Here is a 24,059-nt window from a genome sequence, read left to right as displayed (position 1 = left end):
AATGCCGCAGATACAGAAGGCGAATCTGTTTAAAATATCCCCGATTTGGGGAAAAGGTCATTCTGGGATTCAGTTGGGTTTGAATATCTATTTCATTTTCTACTTTTTAAATGTCATGAAGATTGAGTAGTACGAATTTGGCAGTGTACGTGAATAAACAACATTTGTCACCCTCCCTCTTTTTCCTCCTGGCGCCCCCTCTGTCCTCTTGAATTGTGTCATCTTTATGTCAGGGCAGCCCCCCGTCAACATGCTGCGCAGTTGCCCCTAACCCCCGCTGGAATTTAATTACCACTTCGCTTTTCAATTGAAATAGCATTGACGAGAGGGGACAAGAGGGAGACAACAGAGCCTGTTTTATTTGAAGCCCCTCTCTTTTTTTGTGTCATTCTTTTTTATTTCTTTTACCTCTGCAAGGCACAGATGGTATTTTTTTATCAGTGTCAGCGCCTGCTTCTTTCTGCTCTGATGAACAGAATCTAAGGAGGCCCTGAGATTATTTCAGATAACAGAGGGAGTGTGGAAAGGGGTCAAGAATAGAGGGAAAATGTCAGAATTTGAAAGATACATAGGGGGAAGACGTACGATCATTTAACATATAACATTTAGGAAGTTTTGTCTGAATGTATGGCAGAATGTATAATTCATTTTGTCAAAGCAGGAGGAATGAAATGTAAAATGTGAATTTGCTGAGTGATCTTGCTCACTGTGGGACATTCCTTCTGGTCCCTCAGTTGACTGATGAAATGCTTGTCAGGAGCTATTAGGTTTGAATACAGAATTAGTTTGGACTGACAAGATATCGTATTGCTGATTGACACTGGTTTTACTAACCGGGATTCTGTGTGTGTGTGTGTGTGTGTGTGTGTGTGTGTGTGTGTGTGTGTGTGTGTGTGTGTGTGTGTGTGTGTGTGTGTGTGTGTGTGTGTGTGTGTGTGTGTGTGTGTGTGTGTGTGTGTGTGTGTGTGTGTGTGTGTATGACTTCCTGCAGTGACCATTTGCATTTACATATATGGGCTATTTGATCATAATACATTGTTGCTTGTTATTATGTAAATAGCTTGTGAGCTTATTATATTTTATGTCATGATATCTATGTTGGAATAGGGAAGTGGAATTGGCCATAGCACAGACTATTAAAGCGTCTGTGTTCTTGTAGATCATATAGAGACTCTGACAGAGGCAGCAAGAGCTCCTCATGAGCTCCTCTCTACTATTATGGGCTCCTGAGGGTCAGATTAAGACAGCAGGGGAAAAGGGCTCTGTCAAAGAACTGTTGTATAGTCTTTTTAGTCCCAGGTCCTCTAATAACGTCTATTTGTTCAGGGAAAAGCTTCAATCCTTGATACAGAATATCCAACTTTTACGAACAAAATAGCACATTTTACCCTCTTGAAAGTGAATAGGCAATATAAAACACTCTCGCTTAAATCCTTTCACTCAGGAGCTTTAGTGCTATAGCCTTTCTTGGTGTAGTGGATATTGTTAGTCAATGTTAACAACTGAGAAACATTGTATATATAGTACTGTACTATTGTTCCAATTTTGTTATTGTTACATAGACTTGCTATATTCATTTGGAATACAGGATTCAAAATTACATTATCTTTTCCTTCAACCCTAATCCCCTAATTTATTTGAAATTATTTTGAAAAATAATGCTCAGTCAGGCTGTAGATACAGCTGTGTTTTTATTCAATGCTAATTTGAACATAGTCACACAGTTCCAGGAACAATGCTTAATATAATGTTTAGCATCTTGGCTTAAAGTGTTAGCATGCTTTCATTTGCAAATTAGTAAAAAACACAAAGTTGATGATTAGGTGATTGGAATGTCCTTTATATTTATTTATATTTTTGTCTTTTGTCACGAGAGAGGAAATTTACACCGGACTTTTTTTTTCTTATTTTCAGGACTATATATCCAAAAATTTACTGAAAGCCAAACACTCTACAGGAAAATTCAGGTGATGTCCAAATTGTTGTTGATGACGATGATGATAATGATTAATCTGTTTTTTTTTTGTTTTGTTCTTTCTCGATATTCTCGAATTCTCGATATTTAAGTTTGAATTGAAGCAATAATCTGACTGACCAAAAGACATTAGACCTCTGCCATAGGTTTAAATTATTTGTGTGGGAATTTTCTTTTTTCTATCCATCCTCTCATGACCGCTCAGATTTACTTTGTGATCCCCAATCATGGGGTGTCAAACCCCTTGATTGGAAAACTTTTCATACCTCTTACTGGCTGAACTAACATTTCCAGTGAAGTTTCCAATTGAAAGTGTTTGGTCTAAACCTGGGTTTCTGCTGTGTTTATGAAATGGCCCACAGTGTATATCTGCTTGAGCTGTATTATTGTAAACATCTGAGACGCATGACACAGAGCGACTCCCAGTCCACCATTTTCCATCGTGGAATTTTATCATGTCATTGTATTGATCCTGTAATTGATCCTGTGAAGTCGAGGGCACCTGCAACACACTCTGTCATCCCTCAGTGCTAGGAGTACTCTTGTTTAATTGCAGGCTAAGGCGCTGTTTTTTCTTGTTGCCTTTGAAAAGCCTCATTGATTTTTATACCACCCTTCATCCTTGCTGTGCTCCGTTTTAAGAGCAAATCCCTTGTGTTGAAGTTGCCCAGAATGTAAAAGTATGAGATCTGTCAGCGCTTTTCACAAGCCTTCCAGGTGTAATCCAGACACGTTAACACTGAAGTTAAAAAAGTTGGTGTGTTTTTTTTCTTTTTTAAGTGTTTTAAACAGCAGAAGGATAAAGAGGGTGTGCTACATTCTGCCAGTCTCTGTCTCATATGGGACCAAGCTGAACGTAAGGTGGTTTTGAAAACACTTTGCCTCTGTCTGTTTGGATTATTTTTGTTAAAATAAACTGATGTTGGTGGAATTAAAGGTATGTCCGGTATTCTGGGACAAATTCAGGGCATTCTTAGAAAAAGATTTTTAATCTCACTGATGTTTTCCTTGTAACACTTAAATCATTTTTTGGTGTCCAAGTGGAAATATGGTAAATCAGTTTAATTCTTCCTTTTTTAATATGTGTATGCATTTGTGGGTTTTGTACAAGAAAAAACATCATACGTCAATGAAACACTACATCAATAAACCTAAAATTAGTAAACTAATTAGGAATAGTATTTTTTGTCATTCTTTATCCTGCAGTTTAGAAACTAGCATGGAAAAATATTCAGTACATTAGGGTCTACATAGAACAAAAATATCCTAAATGAAATTTGATTTGCATAAATTTAAGAAGCGCCTTATCTAACATTTATACTTTGAACTTGCTTTGAATTAGAAATGGGTTCTTAACATTTCCCTTGGATTGCAGCCAATTTATTGGATTCATTTTTTTTCCTCAGAGGCTTGGTGAAGAAGATGATGTCTAAATGTTATCACATGACACAGTGTGATTGATGGACCATTAAAATGTCAGCCAGATGTACTTAAAACTGCAGCTTTTAGGTTGATAAATGATGGCACAAATGGATACATAAAGCTGTTAGAAACAAATATTCGCATCTAGAGCTCTCTACATTCACATAGTAGTGGATGTTCTATTTGCTTGTCTGTTCCTCGCTCTGTATGTTGCTTTCTTCACACTGTATCTCTCGACCACTGCAGTCATGTAATTACAATAGGACAGGTAGGAGTCTTCATATTTCATCTGCTGCATTCACGATAACATCTAATAATCCAAAAGCGTTGCAAAATTGGTATCACGTTGCTCATGCATTATGAATGAGTCACTGATTGCTTTTTTGCATAGATTAGCAATCATTTCACAGAAATCTTTCATATAAAAATGTGCCAGGAGTGTTCTGTCTCCTTCTCAGAAGAGTTGAGGTGACACATCCTGCCGCTTTTAGAGATAAGACAGATCAGGTGATACCACTTTTCCCCCTTGCCCCTCTGCTACTTCTCTTGCTCTCTGATTTATTTCTCTATGCATATCATCATGGGGGGTGGGGGGTGTAATTTTCAGCCCACTTTGCTACTGATTGCTCACTTAGTGAGCATATTCAGCATCTGCAGTGTTATTGTGTTTGGAGCCAAGTGGCTAAGTACCACTGAGGGTCTTTGGCATCAGAGTAAACATTTGCAGACTCCAGAAGTCCATCGAGAAAAGCAAATCTTCAAACCTCTGGGATTCTGCAGCCTACATGTGGATTTTAGTGACCTCTGGTTGTCCTGACTTGTGTCACATTGGCACATAACACACACGTAATTGGCTCATATGGTCTAGTGGTTAGGAAAATAACCTGGTGACCGGGTCACAATGTACCCAAGTGAGGTTTACATATTACTTCTGTTTCCTGTCAAGCAAACAACTTGTTCCACAGTCAAATTTATTTTTGTTATCGTGGAAACTGTGCAACTGTCATTGTTGTTGTAGACTCAATTTGAAACAGAGTTGTTCCTGAACTTAAAAGTTGGCTTTTATAAATAAAGCTTTTGTTTGATGCTTTGATGTGTGTGAACTTCCTTGCACTGCCACATTGCTGATTGAATGATGAAGGAAGTTTTAACAGTTTGGGTGTGCAAGTATGGATGCCTGCACAGTGTCGTCTATCTTAACCCTTGGCCTTTGGCCCCCCCCATCCCGAATGGACAGACTCTCAAGCCAAGGCCCTGTGGAGGTTGGACCCTTCTGCCTGACAGCCTGTCAGTGTGCTATCGTGTTTTTTTTATTATTATTTTTTTTTGTAGGAGATGGTGTCTGATTGGGAGCAGTGTGTGAATAGCCCTGTCACACTCGATAAGCCAGCAAGACGACCTGTGACGGGGACATATGGCATGTTTGACAGGGAGAGAGGGTGCGAATCGCACTGAATGATAAAATGGTGTTTTTCCCCCTTCGGCAATGTCATGCTTTCAGGCAAGCGTGTGGACCATCGCTCACTCAAGCGGCTGACTCCGGCCTCCTTGTGACATCTCCTTCAAGGTCCTAGGTTTCTCTGCCTTGTGCCTGGCCAATTCTGACACGACGAGCCTATGCTGCTCACAGCTGCTCCGTAAGCTTGTCGATGTGGGGAAACATAATTGGGTATCGGTTCAGTTTAGCGATGTAGACTGGGAAATTCATCTTAAGAGTCTGTTCGTCAGAGCTCCACTTACAGCTCCCTGGCACTGCAGCCCTTCATCCTGTCTCTTTTCAGGCTGTCACACCTGCCTCACACTGTTGATTAATACACACAGTGTCTCATCAGACGACTCTAATTAATGGGTTCAGCCTCCTCAGAACTCTGATTTATTTAAAGGGCCATGAACACAGAAAGAGAAAGGAGGAAGGAGACAAACAGGCTTGGATTTAAGTGTGTCAGGGAAATTATTGAGTTGAATTGCACGCCTCTCATCCTTACTGTCAACTGGGTCTTGACTTCTGGTGTTGCAGCCTCAAATCTTATCCTGTCAAGTGTCACTTTGTCTGTGTTTGTGGCCGTGACAGACAGCCCAGGTGTCACACTCAGGCTTCAGTGCACCATCAGGCACCTCTGCTCTGGTCCCCTGTGGCTCACAGGCAGAGAGACAGCACAGTCCAATAACCCCTCTCAAACCCAGCATGCCTTGCTCCCTGGGGACTCCCTTGTGGAGTTTACTCTCTGTCCATTGGGCCAGAACTTGGAGACTCTGCCAATGGTCAGATGATCCTCTTTCACTCTGAATACTAATTATAACACGCCAAATGTTATACTGCTACTTCTGCCACTATTTTGACTATTTCTGCAGCTTGTATCCATAGGAAAGAATTAGGAAATGTGCCTAAATTCAGTGGCTTAATGAGGGGGCGGGGTCAAAAGGTTGTTATCACAGAATTAGTTGATAAGAGGGTGACAATTAAAGCCCTAGTAAGCAGGATTTGGCTCTTTAGGTTCAGCTTATCACAAGTCAGTGTACCATCAAAATGATTTTGCAGCTGGAACTTTTAATGTAAAAAATCAACATGCGGACAATGATCCGCTGTGGCGACCCTGAACTCATGGGATAAGCCGGAAGGACAAATAAAAAAAACAACTTTTAAAATACATATTAGGGCCTTAAGATTATATTGTTTATGTCCTTGCAGGGTTTTAAACAACATAAAATACATTCTTGACTTGATTGGGACCTAATGCAATGATAAGAAGTGAAATGTGCATTGATCAGTATTTTTTAAATACATATAGATCAAATGAGTAATTGATTTTTATAACAAGTTATTATAGAGCACAAAAACTAAAAGAATAACTGCAAATTGGCTAAATTAGATGGAGAGAACACTTTACACCTGTCCTTACACTGGTTGCCTGTTATCTTAAGTATTGATTTTAAAATTCTTTTACTTGTTTTTACAGCACTTCATGGTGTTTTTGTTACAAGGTCTTACAGATTATAGGACATAGAACTTTTGGTGAGGCAGCTTTTATGCTCTGCGGCATTAAAACAATTAATCTGAGGATCTCGGAACAAAAGAAATAAGGTATGTTTTTAAATGCAAACTTTTATTACAAGTTTTATTTATCATTGACTTTGTCTCTTTTATTTAGATTTTGATATTAATCTTACTTTAGTTATACTCACTTGTTAAAAAAATGCTCCGAGGATTAAAAACACAACATATGTGTTTATCTAATGTTTGTAAGTGAGTCCTCAGGAATCGAATCAAATAGAAACGAATCAATTCTAGAGAGCATGAATCCAATATTCAAATTGGAAGATATGAGCTTACATTCAGCCACAAAAAAGGCTGAGTAGTGTGAACAGAGATGCTCTTCGTGATAATATCCCAATTATATTTTTATCAGAGGTCAAAACATACTTCCAGTGAAGGCCTCTCTGTGTTGCCCTTGAGATAGACTGGCAGCCTGTCAAGGGTGTACCCCGCCTCATGTCCAATGACAGCTGGGATAGAGTTTGACTACATGTCAAATGCAAATATTGTACTCTTACATTTTTGCAACTGCTATAGTTAATAATTTCTTTTCATATAAACATTTTACAAAAATGTAATCTATCTGGACAACACCCTTCGATTACTTTATTAGTTTTACAGTGCGGTTCTCTGTGTTTACGTGTACTAAGATGATGAGTTATAATTCAGCAATCATTTGGCCTTCACAACTTCCATAGTCCTACACTTTGTTGACATTTTTCCATTTTCCCTAAACTGCTCTCCATGGCTGTGTGAGCACTTTTTGGCAGCTGCTGTTTCATTGGACACAGTTTCAAGCTGAGCAGAGATAGGCCTGGACCTTAACTCATTGACCCTACATCACATTTTTTTTTGGTCTGGATTGCATCTTCCAGGCTTGAGTGGCAAGCTATCCTCTCATACAGCCACGCTGTCCTATGCTAACCGCGGACTCACCCTTGCAGCAAGAGATGACCTCAGTGTTCTGACTGTCCTGCTACAAAGACAGTGAGGGGCCTATCGTCTGCTACACATTAGTGGTGTGCACTCTTTGTGTTTGATGATTGGTAATCAGCTGTCAGTGTCCTTGGTTGTCAGAAACAAGTACCTATTTTAAGGATTATCTCATGTTAATTTCATGGATTTTTGCAGAAGATTATAGGTATAGCTGGTAGTACAATATTCATAAATATGCATTCGGCTTTGGTAAACACTAGAAACAGAAAAATGGCCATTTTGCTTGATTGCATTCATTTACAGAAGCATAATATTGTGAGGGGATGTAATTTTAAAGAATTGTGAAATAATTCAGCCCTTTCATTACCCAACAAAATTTGCGAATTATACAAACTAAATGGTTTCTTCAGGCCTTAAGAAAAATTTTTTTAAAGTAACAAATTAATTAGTGAAACTTGTGGAGGGCATTTATCAGTGTGGGGAATTGCTCTAATCGTGTGCCGATTGCAATCTACAGATTAAACCCAAATAAAATGTATATAATATTTTTTGATGGGTTATTGGTGATCGTACTATTTAATGTAAGAAAAAAACTCTAAAATTGTCTCAAAATAAATTAAATTTGACTAACTGACTATTGAAATGTCATGACTATTGAAATGCTCCAGTTTATCAATAGAAATTGATATTTCAAATTACAGTTTTAAACAGTAGTACTGATTTCTGATTTAAGAAGGAAGACATGTAACATGTGCTGAGTGCATTTTAAATTGTCCTTTCCTGACAAATCATGCAGTGCATCCATATCAGGAATCCTATGATTTCTCTTCCCTGCATGCCTTTCCTTTTATGTTCTCGTGATCTTTTTCATTAGATATGAAGAGAGAAGAGAGAGAAGTATTTAGTGCTCATTTGTAATCATGAGGGCATCAGCACTGATGAGCGTGGTCAGGGTCACAGCACTTAACTTTCCAAAGGAGGACCAGTGCTTGTAATCACATAATATGTATGATCTCTTATTCAAGTGGAGCTGACGTTCTGCAAATGCACATACTGTAGTTTTCATGGGCTGTATGGCTTTGGGAGTTTTGCTTTCTGTGTACTTTGTGTGATGTATATACCCATTATGTAAAGCATGCCAAATTCAGGCTTTAACGCTCAAATTGGGAGAATGATTGATAAAATTGACTATTATTTTTAGCACAGCATGTGAACTGTTTTGCAGCAGTAGATGTTCAATTTGCCTGCACTCTGCAGTTCACAAATTGAACCCGTGGGGATCATGCAGGATCTGCAGCCCCTCTCTGCGCTCTCTCTTTCTCCCTCTGTAATTAAGAACAACATTTTGTGTTAGATTATAGAGAGACGCATCGTGCCATTGAACTGGCCTGCCTGATTAATAAAAGGCAGCTAATTTCGGTGGAGGAAGGCAACGCTCCAAAATGGCTCCTAATTACACATTAGGAGTGTGAAAGGCTCCTGCCGCTCCGGCCTCAATCCTCCACCCAACCCACAACCCCTCCCCAACCAGGATGCATGTGCTGGCCCGCCAGCACATTAACACCGCTCCCAAGAGTGGCTAATTCCAGCCAACCCGTCGGCACAATCAGTGGCAGATGTCAGGAATCGAAGATGATGAATTATGAATATCCCGGAGATGTGGATAGGATACCAGCGTGAGGAGGAAAAAAGATTCTGTGCCATTTTGGGCGGCCAAATAAGCAGACAGATTCAGAAGGAGTGTGCAGTGATTGATTTCTATTAGTCATTATAAATGTGGTCTGACTGAAATTGGATGTTTTAGTGAAGTCGTCAAGGACTTTATGTGTTGCAGAGGCTGCCTGGCAGAGTCGCAACTTGTGTCTGACTGTGGTATCAGTAATGACTTCCTCTTCTCCCTCCCCTGGGTGGTCAACTCAAGGGCTCATGATGTCCCGAAGAGGGCAACATGAACCTTTTACTGCACAGCATTTGCATGGCTACATGATTAGAGCTGAAATGGAGGAGGTGTGGTGAGGGTTGGGCTGGAGGGTGGAAGGTGGTGACAGTAACAGCTGCAGGGAAAAGGACAGGAAATGGAGATCAGTTGTTTTTGTTGCCACTGAGCCACATCCGCAGAGACATGGAGGAAACGTTTTGATGAGAAATAACTGATATCTCTTTACCTGTGTATAATAAAACTGAGATTGATATAATTGCATTTCATTTCAAAAAACTTTTGGTCTTTTTTTTCTTATTAAATCTCAGTTGTAATGATGATTGAGTTTAACCAAACTGAATTTAGATAGATTGTTAGGAGGCAGGTGCCAATGCTTAAACTATGCCTTCAAATTAATGGAGGAGAAGCAGCTAACCATTAAATCCAGGGACCCTGAGACATACTTATGATATAAGACTCCTCGTCAAAACAGATGTCAAACTGATGGTGTGGTCTATTACTGACTGGCCAGCTGACCAACGAGCTGGCAGCAGATATATGAATGCACACCTGTATGTCTGTGGGAGGTCACCACCATGGCGAGGTTTGAGCCTGGGGCAGGCTGCCAGGCAAGACTTCACCTTGCCACCTTCATTGAGCCCACAGTACATTTCCTCATCCTTCCTGCCATTCATCACCACACCATGAAAAGCAAATTCATCTGAGCAGGAAAGAGGAGATAATCCTCTATATCTGAGATAGTGATAGACTTGCCGTTCCAAAGGACTCCTGCAGGACCAATGAAATTAGGCTAAAACTGCTGTGGTGGTTCACAGGAAATTGCCCTTGCCAATCAAACACAGCAACCCAGTGTTGTACCACAAGCCTCAAATTTAATGTCAATCTAGCCTGTATCTGTTCATTTACACTGCACTATTTTCATAATGCAAATGTATCAATCTCTGACCTTGATTGCCTTCTCACAAGTTGTTACTTTCTCCAATGTGATGTAGAGATAAATGCAAAAAATGTTTTGAAATCAAAATCAGGGACAACAGTTGCAACCAGCAGCCCTATGTCCATAGTGGAAGATCAAGTATATATTATTTTAGAACTCTCCAACTCTCTGTATTGGGCTGTATTGATGTAATTTCAACCCATTTTCCTGATGAGTGCCTCTGTTCTAACGCCCACACAGCTTCTCATAATCGCAGTGGTCAGCATATAAGTGGGCTCTCCACCAGCAACTCAGCAATATTGAAAAGTAAAAATCTATTCATCAACATGTTTTTCCGTTAACTACATCTGAATGCAGAGTGGAATCCCCAATTGGGTTGAGTCATTACTTTCGGTAAAATAACTCAATTAAATAAGAGTGAACACAAATCTGTCCCCCACACACAGCCTCTACTTTTCGTCAAGCTGCAGTCCCTCCTGCTGTCTCTCGAAGCTCTGGGTTCAGAAACACTAATGCTGTCTGCCAGTTCAGTTCTACATAGATTTGTGAGGAGACCAGGAGTGATCATTTCTTCCAGCCTTTTTTCTTCCCTCAGGTGACACTCTGAAATATATTTTGTGTGCCCTTTCACTTCAGAGGAGCTCAGTGTGGAGGAAGCCCAGAGGAGACTAATGAGAGAGCGCAGGGGTATGGCTCCGTCTGCCTCCATGCCTCATTTTTCTTGATTTCAGCCGCTCTAGTGTCGGCATGGGCTCCTGCTGGTCAGGTGATGGCGGTGCCAGCTGGTGCATCCAGCTCGGACGGACAGCGATTCATTTCCCCCAGCTGGTGATTTATGGCACAGCAAAGCAGAGAGAAGCTGGTGTGCATGGCACCAGGCCGCCTGAGTTAGTGCACTGTCCGGCCTCGTCATGCTTTACCACACAGCGGGCTGGACTGCCTAATTTACGCTGGCAGACAGTCACATATATCACACCCCGTCTGGCCAATGAAGATTGGTGGTGTTTGAAAGGGTCTGTATACACAGTCGATTTTACCCACGTGTTACTCCCTGCTCAGCATTGCACCAAAGAAAATTGTTTTTTCCTCCTCTCCTTCTTTCTGAATTTGAACTTTCATGTTTCACTTCTGCACCTCTTTTTGTTCTCTCTCATCTCTATCTTTCTCTGTCGCCCCCTCTCTCAGTATGTGGATGTAATGTAAAGTGACTGTGTTGGAGGGAGGGCTGCTGTCACTGGACCAACTCCTGAGGACTGTGCCCTTCTGTTCAGGGAAACTGGGGGAGGTCACAGTAGGTAGCTCCCTTGAGCCATGGTGTATTAATGCCTGGGCTGACCTCGGTGATAAGAAGGAAGCTTTGGGCGCATGTTTGATTCATGAGTCCGTTCTCAGTGGGCCCTGGGGGGCTTTTTCCACTGCTGTCCTTTTACTGGCAGGGTGGAGGGTTGCTGCAGGGGAGATCAGTCCTGTCTGTCACAAAGAGGTTGGGGTGTGATAAAAGCACGGGGCTGGGAGTGGGCCAGAGCACACAGATCGGCCCCTGCGACGGACACAAGCGATGACTTAATGGTGGGTGGTGATGCGACAGCCAAGTGTTGAGGATATTAGAACAGATATCAGCTATGGGGCTTGACATCATGAGCACCCCACCTGCCTGGAAAGAGGGTTTGTATAGGAGTGGGATGAAAAAGTGAGTTGAATGGCACTTGGCAGCTCCACTTCCTCCTTATTTTATTTTATTTTATTTTACATTTTCTTCCATTTCAAAATATTGGACGTGTCTAAGGGCTGGCAAAAAGGAGTAAGATGACTTAGATGGGGTGGAAGATGGAGTTTGTGGGAGTAAGCCAACACAGTTTCAGTTCCAGCACATATCTCCAAATTACATCCTCTGGAGTTTGGTTAGGGATTACTCCTGACTAATCCTGACAAATGCTGCAGAGTGAGACACATCTCTGACAACAGAGCAACTACACGGCCTGTGATGACCATGGCGATTGGTTTAAATATGCGCACAGTACAGGATGTACTCTGACAACACAAAATTGCAAGTACTGTGATGGAAATTTAAATATCTTCATTAACAAAGTATAGATGGCGAAAAACTGAATCCCAAATTTAAATTTCTGTCTAATCCAGATATTCTTTGCTCACTAAATGGTCAATGAAACACTGAATTTTTTTCATAATGTGATTATTCCTGCAAGGCATGCATGTCTTCATACGAAATGGTTTTCTAAAATCCCAGGTCTGGATAATTACAGTGCACACAGAGAGAGGGAGGCACATCCTTGAACAACAGTATCTTGCCAGACACTTCAGAGCTCCTAATGCCAGCTGTTTGAATATGGCTATGTAATACATAATCCTGATTTGTGTTCCTTTCAGTCACCAAAAGATCTGTACATGCCTCAAAGAAACTTGTCAAGGCTTTTCAGCACCCATTGCCTTCTCACAATCAAGTCGATGCTTCTCAATGCCACTGCTATCAAAATAGTCACAGCAGGGAGGGGCAATCTACTTTTCCCATATCCCATTGCTGTCACCTCCTTCTGCCCGTCACTAATCTTTAAAAGCTATTTGCAGTTTTAATATAGATCTCAAATCCTGTTTCCTTTCTTTTTTCCTCTTTCTCACACACATTTTCATTGTTCCTCTTTTGTGGTTCACTGGAGAGCTGGGTTTGGTGGATAGAGTGAGCCTTCTCCTTCCTCCATGCATTCCCATGCTCTTGCTTTTGTTTTAGCTAAGCCGGTGCCCCCAGATTAAAAGGAAAATAATCCTTCTTTCATTGTTGTTTTTGTTTTGAAAACCTGCTGAAAAGCGATCTGTTGATTCTTCTCTCATCTTTCAGAGATTAAGTTTAAATTGAACGATGAAAGGAGAATTTGCTCGTAATGTCTGTTTTATGTTTGTGTGTGCTAAGGCAGGGGTAATGTTGACTTTGTTTTTACAGGTGATTGCATTTGGACACGGTTGACTGAAGGATCTCTACAACCTTGTACAATTTTACAATGTGTAATGCACATTTGCTGTGAAATGTACTGTATGTTTAATTCATTCAATCTCTGATTCATATCCACTTGAATTATTGTCTGGCCCAGCAGCCAAGCTACCCATTTGTGTCAGATGGCAGACTAATGGTGATATTAATGAAGTCATTGCTTTAGTCAGAAAATCAATAGTCACTCGAAACAGTCAATTCAAGCGAGTGGGCTTGAATGGTGACCCAGTTCCCATCTAATGACAGCTTCTAACCCCTTCTGTATTGTTTGATGCTTGCAACATCTGCTTCCATACCGCTATACAATCATATTTATGCAACAAAACACAGCAGAATACAATGCACAGCCGTGCAGAGTCTATGAGGAGGAATTGGGGCATCTGTAATTTTTATTGTTTGTATGAGGCAATCAACAGTGCCAAAGAAAAATGAATTTGCTGATGCTTCACACGACTAGCAATACCAGTGTTATTCCGCGTCATTAGCTGTGACAAACAGCTCTAAGAAACATCAACCCAACTCTTCTGTTTGCCTCAGAAGGCTGGGGCCAAGTGGGGCCATAAGGTTAACCTGGGTTTGGCGTTAAACAGGCTGGCTGTTATTGTTGAATCTTGTGAGTCTAAAGAAGACCTAAGAGCTTTAGAAGTGGAGTGGGGCCATGCAAAGGTCAGCAGGCCTTAGTGGTCAACTGAGCAATGGGGAGAAGGTGAGGGCAACTGTATACCAGCCCTAGTTCCTGCTTACAGAAGCAGCCCTGCGCCTCACTGACATCAGTCAAAAGTCATGACTGTGTTATTACTGTGCTCTGTTGTGTGCTCTGAGATGAATAGGCTCTGCATTCAGTCTAACAAAGAACCTTGGCATGCATACAGGAGCAGGAAGTGGGAATTCTAATACTGCTTTATCATGGGCAGTAAAAGAAGACAAAACAAGCTATCCCCTCTGAACTGGTTTAGTGAATGCTCAAATCCCTATTTTCAATAGAAAGACACTGGCTGCAAGTCATTCCAATAAGATTTTTTTCCAAAGTGGCTCACAGTGGCATGGGTGCTTAAGGGTTTCAGCACAGAGTGCTCCAGTGGAATAAATCACTACAGCCGTAGCTTCGTCATATCTCTAGAGATCTAATACAACACTTTTCATCTTGTGTTTCATTAAGGTGCCAATAACTTATAAATGGTTCTAAATGTCAACTTTGATTTCATTTACTCATTCAATTTCTACATACAGCTTTTAAAGTTTTCATGAAGAAGCTATTTGGACATGAAAACATGATAAAATCATGCAAGTTACCAATGCAGTAACATTAATGCTGTCTCAGTTGTCCTCAAGTATCTCAGTAAGCCATGCCAATGTAATAGTGAGTCAGCACACAAAGTACCAGGATCTTGAAAAGAAACAGCTACAGTAAGTAGATTTAATAGTTGACCCAACTTAGCTAAACTTTAACAGTTCTTTTAATCTTTCATTTATCTTGTTGGAAACTCTACTGTCCATATTAAAGGATGTGACTCATATAATGTACACTCATCAGCTCTTGACTGATCATATAAAAATAATACTACACAATTAAACCAGATATTTAGTATCCCTGGTATCCCCTGGATACTTTAAAATGTATTCCCTCATTTGGTGTTTCGATGATTCTCTCACTAAATGTTTGTCTAAAATCTTCCATAGCCAATATATTGAAATACTGTTACTTCAGAAGCCATAGATTGACATCATTGTTGTACCTCTCAAACAAGTGGCCCCTTGTGGAATGTTAGCATCTACATTAGTTATAAGTTAGTTTATATATTAGTTTCTTCATTTTTATGTTCTTATTTTTCATTTAACTTTCATTTAACTTATTGCACAGAAGGTATCAATACAGGAGTAATAAAATGTACATGAATTCTAACACAGACTGGAATGCTTTCATTGATGTATCCCATCCAGAGCTTGGCTAGTGGCTCTGTGTATATCTACAGAGGAGGTGGCTATGGTTCAGGAGGCAGATGGGGTTGTTTGCTAGTGGCAGTGGGTCAGGATCTGGAGTGAGCGTGAGTTCATTAGAGTAACATCTATAAAATATGATTGAAGTTATAGAATATGTATGGTATATACTGTCTACCTGAAAAATCATCCCACAGAGTTGAGCATTATTTAATATAAAACTGAAATATTAACTTGCCTAAAATGTGTTTTGAGCCTTGACTGACCAATAACCTTGAACAATGGCAGTAATGTGTGAATAAGCAAACTACTTTTTCAAAGTCATTTGTCAGTGCTCATACTGACCACTGTTTACCACAGCATTAAACACACCAGGCAGTGGTAATGTTGAGACTGATCCGTGTAATTTACAGGATATCTGTCCTAAGCCTTCAACCTCCACTCACAACTTTCCCCCTTAAATTTGTCTCTGTCATTTTTTTCTTCTAACATATCTATTTGCAACAATATTTACAGTTATGTGTGTGTGTATTTTGTATATATAGATTTAAATTGCACAGTAACTAAACTGAGGATAAAATCTGAAATAACAATGATTTATCTGTGGATAAAGGGCTGTAATCTAAAAATCAGTATGTCTGTTGGGCTAACTGTGGAACAGTGACACGAGTCAGCATCTCTGTGGGCTGCAGAGCAGATGCAACAAAAATGGTGTTACCAGAGAAGGCCTGCTCCTCAGGCTAAGCTGAAATACCCAAATGCCAACCTCCTCTTCCACACCCCCTCACCCCTTCAGCAAAACTTCCACATTTTAATCCAATAGTGTGCATAAAGCTCAGGGAAATGATATTTAGGAGACAATGAGTGCCCTGCAGAGAAAAAGAAGGGAGGGGGGATTAGAGTGTGTCTCTGAAGTGGCTTTGACTCCCCAACTGATGGAGAGTAATTAAAGCAGCCTACTGTGTTGTCGATGTACTGTAGCTAAAGGGGGATAATAATGAAACATCACAGCTCATAGAGCCTGGGCCTGCAGCAGCTTACATTGGCCTTTAGCTCTGATTAGGAGCACAAGGACTATGTAGGTTGTTCCTAGACTCAACTCTTAATTCTTAAACACCTACAAATGGGCTGCTGCTTTCACATGCACGGTTTTCTTGGGTCAACTTTACAGTTAACAACTTTACAGCTAGAAAGTTTAAACAACTCTCAATAAGTTACATTTGAATACAAGTAGATGGAGTTGCTCATGGTCTGTGTTGTAATCTCATAAAATTTACATGTTTGAACAGATGATATCAGGCACATTTGCAGAGCTGTGTGGCTGTGGTGTCAACACCACTGCTCTCTTGTCTCTGCAGGTTACTGAGGGTCACAACAACTGTGGATCCTTCATTGACATTTTTACTGAAACCACCAGAAGCAGTGTAACTATCAAGCACCTATAAAAGTATTTCGCAATTGTGTTTTTATATGGATATTTTTATTTATTATCCTTTATTAGATGTTTTTCTGGGCTTTTGGGTTGTATTTATTTGAAAAATATTGTCATGTTGGATGTATAGTGTAGGCAAACAAGCTTTAGTGACATAAGACAGAGGCTGATATCAAAGAATTATTTCAAGAAATACAAAGATTTATTAGTTTTATTATTTCTATGGATAATTTTTTTATACAGCAACAGGGAGATGAGTGTAAATAAACTTACAATATTGGTGGTGGTGAGGAGGTGGAGGTGGTGGAAGGGCACAAGTATCTTGGAGTTCAGCTCAACAATTGACAAGAATGGACATGCAACACTGCAGCTGTCTACATAAGGGCAAGAGACTCTACTTCCTGAAGAAGCTCAAGTCCTTTAATGTGTGCAGCCAGATGTTGCAGATGTTTTACCAGTCTGTTGTGGCCAGTGCATCTTTTATGCCGCTTTGCCAAGCTAGTGACACTAATAAATTGAATAAACTGATTAGGAAAGCTGAAGCTGTGCTGGGGTCCATGGAATCTCTGAAATAGGTAGTAGAGAGAAGGATGCTGCACAACATCACTACAATAACTGTAACATACGGCCACTGTTTCTGCATCATCATCATCATCATCAATATCTATCTATCTATCTATCTATCTATCCATCCATCCATCCATCCATCCATCCATCCATCCATCCATCCATCCAGACTTGAAACACTGCCCATAGATGGTTGTCAGATTAAAGTTAAAATGCGATGTGTTTATCCCATCTTTAAATATAGGCAAATAATATTGAAACGTTAAATAAACTCAGCAACATTTCGTTTAATTTGTATTGAGCACAATGTTGAGCAGGACCAGCAAAGAACGGAGCAGTAACAATATTATTTAAAGAAGCGAAACACCAGATGACCCAGTGCAACATCACTGATGAGGTGCAGTAGCTCTTTGGTATCCCGATGATGTTTCTGAAAAAAAAAGAATGATTCCAAGTTTTAAATTTATACTAATATATTCAGTGCATTTATTCAAATGTATTCAGCCTTAGTTGTCTTTCTGCATTTTGGCTCATCTCAGATAAGAAATCCTAATATTTGTATTCATCAGAACCAATGTTGATCATGTCTAAACTTTAAATGTGTTTTTTTTAATTCAAAATATAAGTAAATAAGCTGCAAAACAACATACACAGTTGCCCATAAAGTTGGAATAAAATATTTTTACCTCTCTTTATGAAAAATATGTGACAAAATGATTTATTCTTGATAAAGTGTGTATCTTCTCAAAACATTATTTATTAATCTCTTCCAAACATACCACATTTAAAAATTAAACCACAATTAACCTTTGCAAAAAAATTACAAATTATTCAAACTTTATGGGCAGTGTATTTGCTTTATTACTTGTTCTGAATATCAAATATAGAGGGACATTTTATTAAATATATGGATTTGTTTCAAGATAAAAGCAAATATTCATAAGAACTGTCTCTGATTAGCATGTCTAATTATACACATTTGTTTTCCATTTGTTTTACAACAACTTTTTTATTGTGAATAGTTTATTTTGTCTGAGCTTTTTTCTTCTGCACCTCTAGCTTGTTTCTCATTATTGGGGTCCATAGAAATGTCTAAATCTATAAAGCAGGTTATTAAAACAGAGATTTCAGCTACAGAAAGAAACAGCTGCGATTGAGCTCACTCTGCCCAGACACGTGGATAATGCATCGTTTTCATTCCAACTCCCATGCATTTGCACAAGTTAGGGGGTATAGAGTAAGGGTGGAGGAGTCAGCAGATGTTAAATTAAGCATGGAGTGAATACATAATGAGCTATTTAGGCAGTAAACATGCCCTAAATACGCTGGTATTTTGCACACAGATCCCAAATGGTCAAAGGACTTCTATCTCATAGCCTCGGCCCCTGTGGTGTTTCTGGCAGGGGAAAGGAAATGGGAAGGATGGGGTTTGAGGAGGCCAATGCTCATGCTTTTTGAATTTTGGATATCAGCATTTTAGGTCAAACTTTACCTCGGGTCTTGCAACCATCTGCTCCTGGGATCCAGGCCAAGGCCACAGGACAGGGTTCTGGTACCAAGGAGGCGGTCGGCACAATCTCGGACTCTATAAAGAGGCTCCACTGAGTTCAGTATATCCCTGTAATGTGCCCTCTCCCTACCCTGTGTTTCAGGTGTTTTCTCTTTTTAGCTGCATCCTCCAGGGAGCCAGCTTTAAAATGGATGATTGCCTGCAACCGTCGCATTAAAAGCATTAATCCCGCTCTTATCAAGCAGGGAATGATGAATTAGGAGCGTCAGCTCTGGGCTCACCTTTGTTGTCATTTGAACAGAATCAAAGCTTTAAATCACAGGGCTGCACCTGGTAATAGGAGGGGGGGATGGCGTTCTAATACCATGTGTGACAGAGCCGCACTGCTTCCAGCTGATTTAATAACTCCAGAAGGAGGGGGTGGCACTGGGCTAAATGAAAATTTGAGCAGGGTTTCAAAATATATGATTGCAGGATGAAATGGCATTTGCCATCATTTCTCTTTGGTTAATGTTCCTTTTCCTGGCTGTTTAAAACAAGTCAACTGAATTTGAGCTGTCAATCAGTCATTGTCAGCCCAGGTTTGATAAGGTTTTTAACAGTAGAACAATGTATGTGCTCAGTGTACAATACTTGCTTTCTCTTCCCCTGCTGGAGCAGGTAACAATCCAAGCCCTCCTTAAAAGATCAGACTGACTTGCTGATGTTTTTGACAAGTTTCCACCTGGGAACGGCTTGTTTTAATCAAGGTTGATTTGTTTAGAGGTAGTACATGTGCCATTACAGCTGCAGAAAACATGCTCTACCAGGGGTAGGACATTTACTCCCAGTAGTGCTGAGCTGCTCCAAAACTATTTGCAACTCCTGACATTGTCACGAGGTCATTCTTCTCTTACGACAGAGAGTACTTATCTGATGCAAAATGTACAGATCGTGTACTTCGTTCACTTCGATCCTTAAGTCTTTTTACATAATTTTAATATTATAGCAACTGCAAGTTTATTTGTAATACATGTTTGTGTATTATAATGAAATTCAATAGCTTGTGAACAACATTAAGACAGCTAAGTTCTCCTCTTATTTATCATGTAGTTCCATGTATATGCTAAAATCAGACACGGAATGAAGCAACTTCTGTAATCAGAAACAACGTGTCAGAATGTAACTATTATTAAAATTTATTTTCCATGTTCGTTTTTTAAAATTCTTACATCAAAGCAGCCCATTACATTGTGTTAATTAGACCTAGAATAATTTAAATTACTTCAAATCCAAGGATATGAGAGGATATTTCTGTTGTTCACTGAAATAAGGATTGGACTAGTTTTCAGTAACTTCTGAGACAGCTAAAGGTGATTTTTTTTTCATTTTCTTAATTATATTATTATCCGCCTGTCCCTATCTCCTGCAGTCTTCCCATTTTCCCTCTTTTCTATGGCTCTGTCACTTATTTTCTGAACACCCACAAGGTCTGTAAAGCACTCAGCCAGCTCAATCCATACCCTTCAAGTAGCATGGAGACCACTCTCCTTTGAGTCTGTAAATGCTGCAGAGAAATATGTGAAAAGACAGTTATGTTGCAGTGAATATTAATGGCTCTTTGAGTGCTTGCTCCCTGGTAAACAGAAGAATTGAGCTGACATGTAGCCAAAGACATAATTTAAATCTGGGGAGGTCACAGGAAACATTAGCAAATTATCTACCCAATGCCTTCCAAGATCTCCTGGCAGATAATGGAAAAGCCAATCTATTTGGCTGATCGGTATCTTATCGGAATAGGCTGAGAAAAGCTCACAGTAATTTCACTTGATATGATAGAAGATTTCCCTTCACTTTGAGATTAGGTTTGCCTCGGGGGTCTGTGCTATAATTGTAAGGTTCTAACAAGGTGAAACTGTAGAATTCACAACTATATTTTGCATGAAACATGCAGAGAGAGGGCAGCAGTATGTGAGATGAGCATGTGGGGGTAGACATGTCCGGTGGTTAATAAGGACACAGATCATGGTGTAAGGATAGTGATTACTATTGATATGTTTCCTTTTACACTTTCATTTAAAATGCTGTAATTCCACATTTTCTAAATTATATCTTGCTAATCATTTTTTTCATTTTATTGGTATTACTCTTAAAATGTAAACAAAAAAATTAAGCTATAATAACATTTCTACAGTTATATTTTATTTCAGTAAATTTATAAATAATTGAATATATAGTTTTCATATTGTTTTTATTATGTAACATAATTCATAATTCATTTATCTTTAACTGTTAAGTAATTGATTTTCACTCCAAAAAATGTAGAAATTTAGAAATGTTTGTCTTGGTATGTATGTTGATGGAAAGGCCAACATACAAAATGAGCCATCATTCAACTTGAAGCCATGTGTTGCACATCTGCAGACTGTAGACTCATCGACCTCCAGAGGAAGAGCCAAGGAGAGAAGGAGACAGTGAGCCTGAGACAGACAGAGGGGAATCTTACCTTAATCTTCTGTCTATCCAGTGAGATTTCATCAGATTGGTTTGTGCCCCATATTGCTCTGCCCTCTGAGGTTTTGTTTTAGTTAAGCTAAGCTGAGCTACCTTCAGAATCGGTGGTCCATCTTGACGGGAATGAGCACTGACAGCTGTGGCTATAAAGTGGAAACAGATCTGTGGCTCTCTATATGGCCTCTGGAATTTCACAGCTCTCTGGGGCCAAATCAGCTGTCCTTTACACCAATCAATCAAAGCCCATTGATTCTCCTGCCGATTTAATTTTCTTTCTGTTGTCTGAACAGTAATGATATAAAGAGTTTTTTGTTATCAATACAAACATTAAAATCATTCTTTGATGAATTGTCTCATTTTTGCTGTGCAATTTTATGTATGGACCTTAAAAAATTGTAGGTTGTGACCCATTGTACCAGAGAGCAAGATGTTCTGGTGATGATTAGGAATTAGAGCAACTTGTTTTCACCTCACCACAGTACACCAGTAGCAGAGGTCATCATGTCAAGACAAGCAGGCATGTTTATTCTGGTTGCTCAGTAAACTATTGACAAACGGCTCACAAATATGTAAAACCTTTTTATTAACTTTTCTGCAGATATACCTGTTTGGTAATAATGTAATATTAGTGCTCCAGTTGCTTTGCATAGCAAAGTAAGGTTGCTGAATGTTGGGTTTTTTTGCCATTCCAAAAAACTTTATATAAAAAACAGGTATATGCACAGTATGCTAAAAGTTCCATCTTTTTATTTTCAGAAATCATGCCAGTGACATCTCTGAAAAATGCAAGGGCTGAGGGTATCAAGAGTGAACGTACATAAATAGCCTACTTTACACAGACGAGCCCTGCATGCCATGCTCTCCACTTTTTGTAACCTTCTCTCACCACGCAGTGTAGAGAGCTCTGAGGTCACAGCTGCAGCTTGCGGGGGATGTCATGGCAGACTGGGTGGAAACCTGGGCCTGAGACGAGAGGTTTTGTTCAAGGGGAAGATATAGAGACTCTCTCCTGCTGTCAGGATGGAGGGTAGGAAGTGAAACTTGTACCAAAGCAGCCTCATAAGCAGGAGCCTGTGGGTAAATTGAGCTTCACAGCTGTAGCCCCCTGACCTCCTCCACTGTATGGATGGATGGATGGATGGATAGATAGATGGATAGATGGATAGATGGATAGATGGATAGATAGATAGATAGATAGATAGATAGATAGATAGATAGATAGATAGATAGATAGATAGATAGATAGATAGATAGATAGATAGATAGATAACTTGCATGAGCAACAATAACAAGAAAACTACAACGCAAAAGGTACATACTCCGAAGAGGTCATTTTTCATACAGGTCAGCATTTCGAACATTTGTTGTTGTATTTTACCATAAAAAGTGTAGGTATAAAATGGTTGATAAAGAGATCACAATTTGTAAGAAATTAGTCGATCAATATGTATATGAAGCATGAAAATACAGGCAGTTGTTTAGCCTATAGCTTAGATTAAGACTGGGAACAGGGGAAACCAGCTCATATGTCCATCCAAACAGCACACATTGTGATGTATTAAATAAGCAATATGATATTTACTTTCTAAACTTTACAGGTGATATGCATATTTTTAAGAGAGTCTAAAGGCCTGTATTCCCCCTGCTTCCAGTCTTTTTGCAAACTAGATGTCATACAAAAGTAGTGGTTTGATGTTTTTGGGAAATGGGTTAATTCTGTTTCTAGCCAAGAGGTACCGTAGATGGGAAGATTATTACCAGTGTCATGAGTGCATGTTACATACAGATTATCTTGACTGGATACAGTTGGTCCAGTTCTGCCCAAAGGCATAAAATACTCTATCAGTGTCATAAGATGTTTGAATTGCTTATAAGGTGTAAAAATGTAGTGTAAAAGGTCATTATAGCCATGAAACTCTCCTTAAAGCCCCAAATTGTCACATTAGACTATGTTTTTGTACAGATTAAAGAGCTTTAGCGGTTCTTGTAGAACGAGGACCTAACTTTTCGTCACAACCAAGCTGGCCATTCACCCTGTTTCCAGTCTTAATGACAAGCTGTGCTGAAAGCCTCAATGTGGAAGAGAATAATATTCAGAAACTTAATATTGATTGGTTTAATTAACTATCTAGCTCAATTGTATCAAAGTAGTTTTATTCCTATTCATTGTAATTTTATTAACAATACAGTCTGTAGATCACAACCAGTATGTAAGTGTCAGATATCCTTGTGGAACGTTCCATTTGAAATAAAGGAAAGGCACGTAACCTCTGGTGTGTAAATGCGAATGTTTGCCCCGAGTCATTTGCCTGCCAATAGACATGTGAACTCGGGGGAAATGAGTTGTGACACACGAGCCCACACACGCCAGGTTGTGGCAGTTGTTGCTTTGATGATCATGTGTGTTTATGGGTCTCCAGTTAAAGAACTATCTGTCCCAGACATTGACTGTAAATATCCTTAAGTTGTCTACACCACACATGTAGGGGTTTGACTTTCCCTTTACACCCTTTCATGCTATTTCACCATATGTGTTAATCACAGCCTTCCTAGGACTTTTCCTCATTTTTTCTATTACAAAGCAACAGCTACAATGATTGCAAACCTTTGAACTGGACGGTTTTCCTGGAACAATGAGGGGAGATCGTCTGATTATTTTTAGGCTGCTGATAATTGATTACGATATTTGAGCTTCATCTGCAGCAGCCCAGTAGATTACACGCTCAGTTGTGCAACTGGATTCAAAATAACCCCACACCCAGCCTGATGGTGAGATAGAAACAAAAGATGTCCTGATCAGTTTAAGATACCCGGTTTAAAATAATCTAAAGCACAACACTGGGGAAAACAAATGTCTTAGAGATAAAAGCAG

General features: G+C 39.6%; 1 protein-coding gene across 1 annotated transcript in view; it reads left to right on the top strand.

Moving 5' to 3' along the window:
• mvk (mevalonate kinase) overlaps positions 1–21,535 on the top strand; it is a 29,464-nt gene extending 7,929 nt beyond the window's left edge. The window contains exon 13 of the transcript XR_010915584.1: positions 1,915–21,535. The gene's annotated coding sequence lies outside the window, so the exon portion shown is untranslated. The remainder of the gene's footprint in view (positions 1–1,914) is intronic.
• The last annotated feature ends 2,524 nt before the right edge of the window (positions 21,536–24,059 follow it).

Source organism: Channa argus, chromosome 11 (genome assembly GCF_033026475.1).
Source record: "Channa argus isolate prfri chromosome 11, Channa argus male v1.0, whole genome shotgun sequence".
Lineage (NCBI taxonomy): Eukaryota > Metazoa > Chordata > Actinopteri > Anabantiformes > Channidae > Channa > Channa argus.
Note: the sequence above shows the minus strand (reverse complement) of the source record. Positions and strands in the feature narration are given on the sequence as shown.